The following is an 8,792-nucleotide window of genomic DNA, read 5'->3' on the forward strand; positions in this document are numbered from 1 at the left end:
ATAGTATAGTATAGTACAGTATAGTATAGTGTAGTTGTGTCGTGTAGTTTTGTCGTGTAGTTGTGTCGTGTTGGAGTGTAATGTAGTGTAGTGTAGTGCAGTCGGTGTAGTGTACTGTAGTGTTGTGTCGTATAGTGTAGTATTTTATGTTTCTTATTTCTTATTTTCCTACTTGTTTTCTTTACTCTTTTATCCATGTCTTTCTCAGCTTTTACTCTTTTTCTACCTTTTTTCAACTCCCTTTTTTATTTGATTATTTTATTCTTTGGTATATTTTATTTATTTTTGACATTCTATACAAATAAACATGACTTGACTTGACATTTTTTTCTTGTTTTTGCTCTTTTATTTCTGTTCTTTGAGTAATTTCATGCATAAAGTTACATAATAATTAATAATAATGGATTAAAGGAACCAAAACAATCTGAAGAGCTGCTTAGGAGCCGAAAGAGCCGCTTCTATTTAGTGAATCGAGCCAAAAAAAACGGTCCTCCAAAATGAGCTGGAATTCCCATCAACACTGACAACTAAATTCCACTTCCGAGACGATCCCGTAATTTGCATATCAGCGCTATCATTGGTTGAGAAATGAATGACATCACAAAATGCAACTGACTCATATGGTGACTTCTTTATGTCACAACCCCTTTGACTATTTTTGTCATGTTATTCAAATATATATCATTCACATTTGGCTTGAAAGGAATTTCTTTGCCATATATTTACTTTAAAGTAGAGGTGGGCAAATATTTTTAGTCACGGGCTGCATTTGGTTTAAAAAAAAGAAAAAATGTCGAAAATGCCAGAAGGAAAAAAAATTATATTTTATTTCTTTGTATTTGTTTTGTAATGAAATACGTCAGGAAAAATAATATAGGCCTATTAATTTTTTTTCGTATCGATGCTGTCATTTTAATTATACACATTTCTATTTTTACACTATTTTTTTTTTCATTTTCTTCTTTTTTTGTTGTTCTTGTTGCATTTTATGCACATTCGTGCAAAAATAACTAACAAACCCTTTATGGCCCGTACATGTTATACTTTGTTTCTGTCTATAAAAACAAAAATATTGATTCAATTTGGTTTTGAGTTACTCAGAAATAAAGCAAAATAATAAACGATGTCTTTTATTAAAGTCCTAAATCACTGGTGTCAAACAGGTGGCCCGCGGGCCAGATCAGGCCCTCTAAGGGATTGAATCCGGCCCGCGAGACAACACTCAGAGAAGGGCAAGAGAAAAACAAGCTGCAGGTTGAAATATGTCAACCTGATGTTGCCAAAGTACCTCTCACAAAGACACTGTACTTGTATTTCTTTCTCTCTCTCTCTCTTTCTTTTCCAACCCTTTTCTCCCACTCTGTCTCCGTCTCTTTCACTCTCTGTGTCTCTCTTTTTCTCTTCCTTTGTTGCTCTTTGTCTCTTTCTCTCTCGGTGTCTTTTGGCCTCTTTTGCCCTAACTTCCTTTTTTCCTTTTCTTTCTTTTCTCTTTCTCTCCTCATACCTTTCGCGCTTTCTTTTCTCTTTTCTCTCCTTCTTTCTTTCTATTTCTCTTTGGATTTCTTTCTTCCTCTCCCTTTCTTTTCCCCCTCTCTCATGACTTTTTATCTCTCTTGTTTCTCACGCTCTCTCCCTCTTTCTCTTTTTTTTTCTTTTTCCTGCCCTCTCTCCCTCCCCCTTTCTCTTATTTCTTTATCTCTCTTTTTCTTTCTCTTTAATCTGCTAGTCCGCCCCCTGACAGAAGGTTTATCCTATCATGTGGCCCCCGAGTTAAAATGAGTTTGACACCCCTGTCCTAAATGATATGCGTTGAAAAAAATCAGAAGGAAAAACTTCTAGCTCAGAGTGTTTTTTAAATTAAATTTGATAAATATAATAAAGTATTATAAACACGGGCAGCACGGCGGCGCAGTGGTTAGCGCTTGTGCGGCACAGTTCATGTCATGGGAACCTACTGCAAGGGTTCAAATCCAGCTCCAGACTTCCTGTGCGGAGTTTGTATGTTCTCCCCGTGCTTGCGTGGGTTTCTTCCGGGCACTCCGGTTTCCTCCCACATTCCAAAAACATGCATTTCAGGTGGATTGGCCGGTCCAAATTGTCCCTAGGTGTGAATAAGCGAATTAGTTGTCTGTCCCTGTGTGCCCTGCGATTGGCTGGCAACCAGTTCAGGGTGTCCCCTGCCCACTGCCCGGAGATGGCTGGGATGGGCTCCAGCCCCCCCGCGACCCTGATGAGGATAAGCGGTGCGGCTAATGAGATGAGATGAGATTATAAACACATGATAAAAATAGCAAATAAAGAAAAATGGATCCTGTTATTTGGTTATTGGGCATGGGAGCAACGAAGCCACCAAAATTAATCTTTTTTATTAGTTGTTCTGTATTTATTATTATTTTAACCTAAACATTATAAACATTATATTTTTCACATTTTCGTTTGACAGGCCGGATAATAATATTTGGACAGGCTTGTGCAACCCTGCCTTCAAGTGCAGCAAGAATATTTATACAAAATTACTTACGTTGGCTGGCAACCAGTTCAGGGTGTCCCCTGCCCACTGCCCGATGATTGCTAGGATGGGCTCCATCACCCCCGCGACCCTACTGAGGATAAGCGGTGCAGCTGATGAGATGAGACTTACATTGCAGGTAAATGCAACGTTGTGTTTATAAAAAGGTTGTTTTGTCCTTTCAAAGTCACTCTAACTCAGGGGTGTCAAACTCATTTTAACTCGGGGGCCACACGATAGAACAAACATTCTGTCGAGGGCCGGACTAGTAGATTCAAGAGAAAGAAATAGAGAGATAAAGAAATAAGAGAAAGAGGGAAGGAAAAGGAGGGAGGGCGGGACAAAGAAAGAAAAAGAGAGGGAGAGAGTATGAGAAACAAATGAGATAAAAAGTCGTGAGAGAGGGGGAAAAGAAAGGGAGAGGAAGAAAGAAATCTAAAGAGGAATAGAAAGACAGAAGGAGAGAAAAGAGAAAAGAAAGCGCAGAGGGTAGGAAGAGAGAAAGAGAAAAGAGAGAAAAGGAAAAAAAGGAAATGAGAGAAAAATAAGTTAAAAAGACACAGAGAGAGAAAGAGACAAAGAGCAACAAAGGAAGAGAAAGAGACACAGAGAGTGAAAGAGACCGAGACAGAGAGTGGGAGAAAAGGGGTGGAAAAGTGTTGTAGAAAATAAAGTTGCATTTGTGGATTAGATTTGCATACATTTAGAAAGAAATGTAGAAAGACTTGCTTACAGTTGGGAGAAATGTTGTTTACATCTCGGGAAGGTCTCAGCGGACGAATTAGTATAAACAATCCTCCTTAACGGAGGACAACAGATAACGGCAAAGGGCAAGGTGACATAAACTGGCATAAACTTAAAAACACTTCCAAATAAGGACGGAACCCTGGGCATGTACGCCTTCAGGCGTGAAAAGGGACGGGGCCAAACCGGGTACACGTGCTATGTCGAAAACTATAAAGACACACGCATATCTTTGATTCGCTGAGTCTCTTGTTGAAATTGTGTATCAATAAAAAGAACTCCCTCTTATGTCATTTTGATTCCTGCATTTCTTTGAACACGTACGAGACGATTCAACAAATTGGTCTTATCTTCAACAAAAGAGAGAGTGAAAGAGACAGAGAGTGGGAGAAAAGGGGTGGAAAAGAGAGAGAGGGACAGAGAGAGAGAGAGAGAGAGAGAGAGAGAGAGAGAGAGAGAGAGAGAGAGAGAGAGAGAGAGAGAGAGAGAGAGAAAGAAATGCAAGTACAGTGTCTTTGTTCGAGGCGCCTGGCTTTGGCAACATCAAGTTGACATATTTCAACCTGCAGCTCGTTTTTCTCTTGCGCTTCTCTGAGCGTTGTCTCGCGGGCCGGATTCAATCCCTTAGCGGGCCTGATCTGGCCTACCGGCCACCTGTTTGACACCTGTGCTCTAACTCAGGGGTGTCAAACTCATTTTAACCCGGGGGCCACACGGGAGAACAAACATTCTCTCGGGGGCTGGACTAGTAGATTAGAGAGAACGAAAAAGGAGAGAAAGAAATAAGTGAAAGAGAGGTAGAGAATAGTAAAAAGGGTGGGACAAAGAAGGAGAGAAAGGGAGAAAGAGAGAGAGAAAAGAAAGAGAGAGAGAGGGCGTGAGAAACAAAATGGATAAAAAGAGAAATAGTGAGAGAGGGGGGAAGGAAAGAGAGAGAGAACAAAATCCAAAGAGAAATAGAAAGAGAGAAAGAGATAAGGAGAGGAAAGAGAAGGAAGGAAAGAGAGAAGGGGAAAGCGAGAGAGAGAGAGATAGAGAGAGAAAAGGAAAAAAGGAAGTAAGAGTGAAATAAGGTAAAAATACAGAGACAAAGAGGAACAAAGAAAGAGAAAAAGAGAGGGAGGGATAGTGAAAGAGAGAGAGATAGAGAGTGGAAGGAAGATTGAGGGTTGAGAGAGAGAGAGAGAGAAAGAGAGAGCGAGAGAGATACAAGTACAGCGTTTGTGAGAGGCACCTGGCTTTGGCAACATCAAGTGTATATTTTTCAACCTGCAGCTCATTTTTCTCTTGCACTTCTCCGAGCGTTGAGGCCGGATTTAGTCCCTCTGCGGGCCTGATCCGGCCCACGGGCCGCCTGTTTGGCACCTGTGCTCTAACTGATTATACCGCCATATACATTTACAACACTAGTAAAATGATAAGATTATGTGCATATTTATCAACTGTGAGCATGAGGGTGGTGATAATGTTTTATGTACAGTATTTGTTTGTTTGCTCGTCTGTTTATTTGTTTGTGTGTTTGTCCTCCAAGAAGAAGTTTAGATATGACCACCATATTTCACAGGCAGTCAGTTAGGTTACCCAATGTCACAGGTGCCAAACAGGCGGCCCGCGGGCCAAATCAGGCCCGCTAAGGGATTGAATCCGGCCCGCGAGACAACACTCAGAGAAGCGCAAGAGAAAAACAAGCTGCAGGGTGAAATATGTCAACTTGATGTTGCCAAAGCCAGGTGCCTCGAACAAAAACACTGTTCTTGTGTTTCTTTCTCTCTTTCTCTCTCTCTTCTCTCTCTCTCTCTCTCTCTCTCTCTCTCTCTCTCTCTCTCTCTCTCTCTCTCTCTCTCTCTCTCTCCCACCTTTGTTCTCCCACTCTCTGTCTGCTCTTTGTCTCTTTCTCTGTGTCTTTTTAACTTCTTTTGCTCTAACTTCCTTTTCTCTCTTTTCTTTGTCTCTCTTCCTACCCTTCGCGCTTTCTTTTCTCTTTTCTCTCCTTCTGTCTTTCTATTTCTCTTCGGATTTCTTTCTTCCTCTCCCTTTCTTTCCCCCTCTCACGACTTTTCTTTTTATCTCTTTTGTTTCTCACGCTCTCTCCCTCTCTCCCTTTTTTTCTTTCTTTGTCTTGCCCTCTCTCCTTTTCCCTCCCTCTTTCTCTTATTTCTTTATCTCTCTTTTTATTTCTCTTTAATCTACTAGTCCGGCCCCCGACAGAATGTTTGTTCTATCGTGTGGCCCCTGAGTTAAAATGAGTTTGACACCCCTGCCCTATGTCATGATTACTGATGTGACACACCTGGGCCCGCTCATTCGGCGCCAACCGCCGTGGGTTCTGATTGGCTTCCTGTCACTATTTGAACCCTGTCCTGTCAGTCCCCTGTGGTCAGTCCGTCTGCGAACTTTTGTTTTTATAAGGCGAGCCCTGACCCCCGCCTGTCCCGTTTTTGCTCCCGTTTGTCTCCGGCTACGACCCGTTTAGATCCCGACCACGTCTGCTCTCATGTCCCGACTTACGACCTGTTTTTGATCCCGACCACGTCTGCTCTCCCGTCCCAGCGTACGACCTGTTTCTGACCCCGACCACGTTTTTGCTCTCCCACTCCCGGCTACCGACCAGTTTTTCCGTCCCTGACATTGCCATCGCTTGCTACAGAAGATCACAATCCGATTGCGAGAGCGACTTGCTTCCCGTGCCCAGCGAACATCGGATCGCGAGCGTTGCCCTTCCTCGTTCTTCCAATAAAATTGTGAGAAAACGTTACGCGATTGGGTCTCCCCTGTGTGCTGGTCGTGATACCCTAAAAGGTGAAAAATGCATAAAATATCAAAATAATAGAGCTGACTCATCACTTTTAGTTTTGTTGACTCAGGATTTCTTCTCAAAAAGTCATTCTACTATTTCAGGCCAGAACGACATAGAATACCAACACCATCTTTCGCAGGGCTTTCAGGTCCATCTCCATAACCTCTCCTCGTCTGAGGATTCCTGAGGATTTTCAGGAGAAAAAACTCAAACTGTAGCTTCTGGTGTCCTTCTTGGAGGACAATTCTGGCTAGTGATATCGCAGCAGAGACATCAAGATTATAAAATACCTTCCTCACACCGGCTACCACCTCTTTGAATGGTGTGTTTCCCTCTGGTAGGTGCTACAGGACCCTTAAAACAAGGACAAACAGGCTCAGAGACTGTTTCTCATGTTGGGAAATGGCGTGCCGACTCCTCCCATGGGCGTGCCAAGGAAGCCCCCCTGGGCTTCACCATCTCGTCGAAGAGCGTCGCGATGTCTGGAATACTCAAAACAACGCCGAGCGTTTCTCAAAACAACGCCTGTTGTCCTCCGTCAGAGTCCTGTTATCAACAGAACTAGACAAAATATTTTGCATTGGGAACAGCCTGACCTGTCATTGAACTAAAGCCTACTCAATGAAAATCTTCATTGCATTATGAGTCAATCATATAAAATCCTTTATAGTCAAATGTATATAATCCTTTATAGTCAAATGTATAAAATCCTTCACTCCGCAAAGGGCCATAACCACCCTAAACAAGCATGCTAAACTGTGAAAATATATATTTTGCGACTTATTTGGGAGTTTTTGTTGCAGGTAAATGTTTAAGCACCATATTTTTTTGCTCTTTTATTTCATTGCACTATTATTACAACCTAGGCCAGTCCAAACACTTCTTTGTACATATTATTGTCTATTAATCCTGACCTTGTTTTATGTTATTTATATAAGATGTCTGCCCTGGGCTGCCCTGTCTAATTTAGTGGCATACAATGTTTAATAAGGGTGATATCAATGACAATAAAGACAATTCAATTCAAATTTAAGTTCAGGGAGATGACATTACGAGAAGTGTCCACTTGAGGGCGTCAGATTTAAATAAACATCCGGGCTACACTTGATTTCGCATAAGTCAGGTGCAACTCAGACACTGGAGCTGTGTTTCTTTATCTCTCTTCCTCTTTTTTCCTCTTTATCGCTCGTTCTCTCTCCCTCTCCTTTTCTCACTCTCTGTATCTGTCTTTGTCTCTCCCTCTGTCTCTCTCTTTCTTCCTCTCTTTCTTTTTTTCTCTCTCCCAGTCTCTTTCTCTATCCCTCTCTTGCTCTCTCTCTCTCACTTTATCTATCTTTCTTTGGCCTTCTCTTTCTTCCTGTTGTTTTATTTATTTTTTCTCTTTTTCTCTCTCTTTCCTTCTCTTCATCCCTCTTTCTCTCTGTCTTTCTTTTGCTTTCTTTATTTGTTTTTTTCTGTTTCTGCTCTCTTTTTCCTGTCTCTTCCCTCCATATTTCTTTTTTCTTTCACTTTTTCTTCTCTCTTTTTCATCTTTCTCCTCTCACTATTTCTTGATGTTTCTCTCTCCGTCTCTATCTTAATTTCTTTATCTCCCGCTCTCTCTCTCTCTCTCTCTCTTTCTTACTCTATCTTTATTTTTTATTTCTCTCTCTTTGTCTCTCTTTCACTCTTTTCTCTATTTCTTTCTCTTTTTTGTCTCTCTCTCTCTTTCTCACTCTTTCTCTCTCTCCCTCTCTCTCTCTTTCACTCTTTTTCTCTATTTCTTTCTCTTTTATGTCTCTCTCTCCCTTTCTCACTCTTTTTCTCTCTTTCTCTCTCTTTCTCTCTCTTTCTCTCTCTTTCTCTCTCTCTCCCTCTCTCTCTCTCTTTCTCTGCCTTTTTCCCCTCCCTCTTGTTTCTCTCTTTCTGTTTCTCTCTTTCATTCTTCCTCTTTCATTTACTAGTCCGGGCTCCTGAGATTTTTCTTTAACCATGTAGCCCCCAGTTCAGATGAGTTCGACACCCCTGCCTTAACCCACTAAGGTTGTAGGGGCACCATTTCCTGTGGTGTGTCTTGGACAAGTACAGCCTGGTGGCGCCCATCCCTCTCCAGGCCAAATTTCCTTAGTACATAACAGCAAAGATTACAACAATATCACATATTAAAAAAAAAACGAATCTCAATTAGCTTTTAGGGGCTTTTCATGTTGTTTTTGAATCCCTTCTTCTCTTCTTGAACGGCGACCCGAGGGGGAGGGCTGTCTGGCCCTTACCCCCTGGGACAAAGAGGGCCGTGACCCACGGCTTTGATTCCTCTGCAAGTAGCCCTGGCGCACCCATCCACGATGCTGGGTCTGCATTTGTATCTCTATCCCATTTGAAAAAAACAATGGATTTAACAAAAGAAATTGAGAGACTTTTTCGTGGATGGATAATTATTAATTTTTCGTGGACTATTATTACCCCTAATATTTTTTCTTATTTTTCTCATTCTCCCTATTCCTTTTATTATTTTGTTTCCTTTTCCCTAGCTTTTAATTATTTATTTTTTGCTCTATACTCTTTTCTCATTTTTTTAAAACGATTTTTTACTTCTTATTTTTCTCTTTCTTCTTTTTTCCCCACAGCTCTTAACTTGTTTTTGTTTATTATGATTTTCTTCTTTTTTCTCTTTTTCATTTTTACGTTTATTCTTCTGTCTCTTTTTTCCCTAGCATTTTCTATTTTCATACTTTTTCCTCGTTTTCTTATTTTTGAACACTT

This window comes from Urocampus carinirostris, chromosome 4 (assembly GCF_059441175.1).
Source record: "Urocampus carinirostris isolate Australia breed hairy pipefish chromosome 4, RoL_Ucar_1.0, whole genome shotgun sequence".
Classification (NCBI taxonomy): Eukaryota; Metazoa; Chordata; class Actinopteri; order Syngnathiformes; family Syngnathidae; genus Urocampus; species Urocampus carinirostris.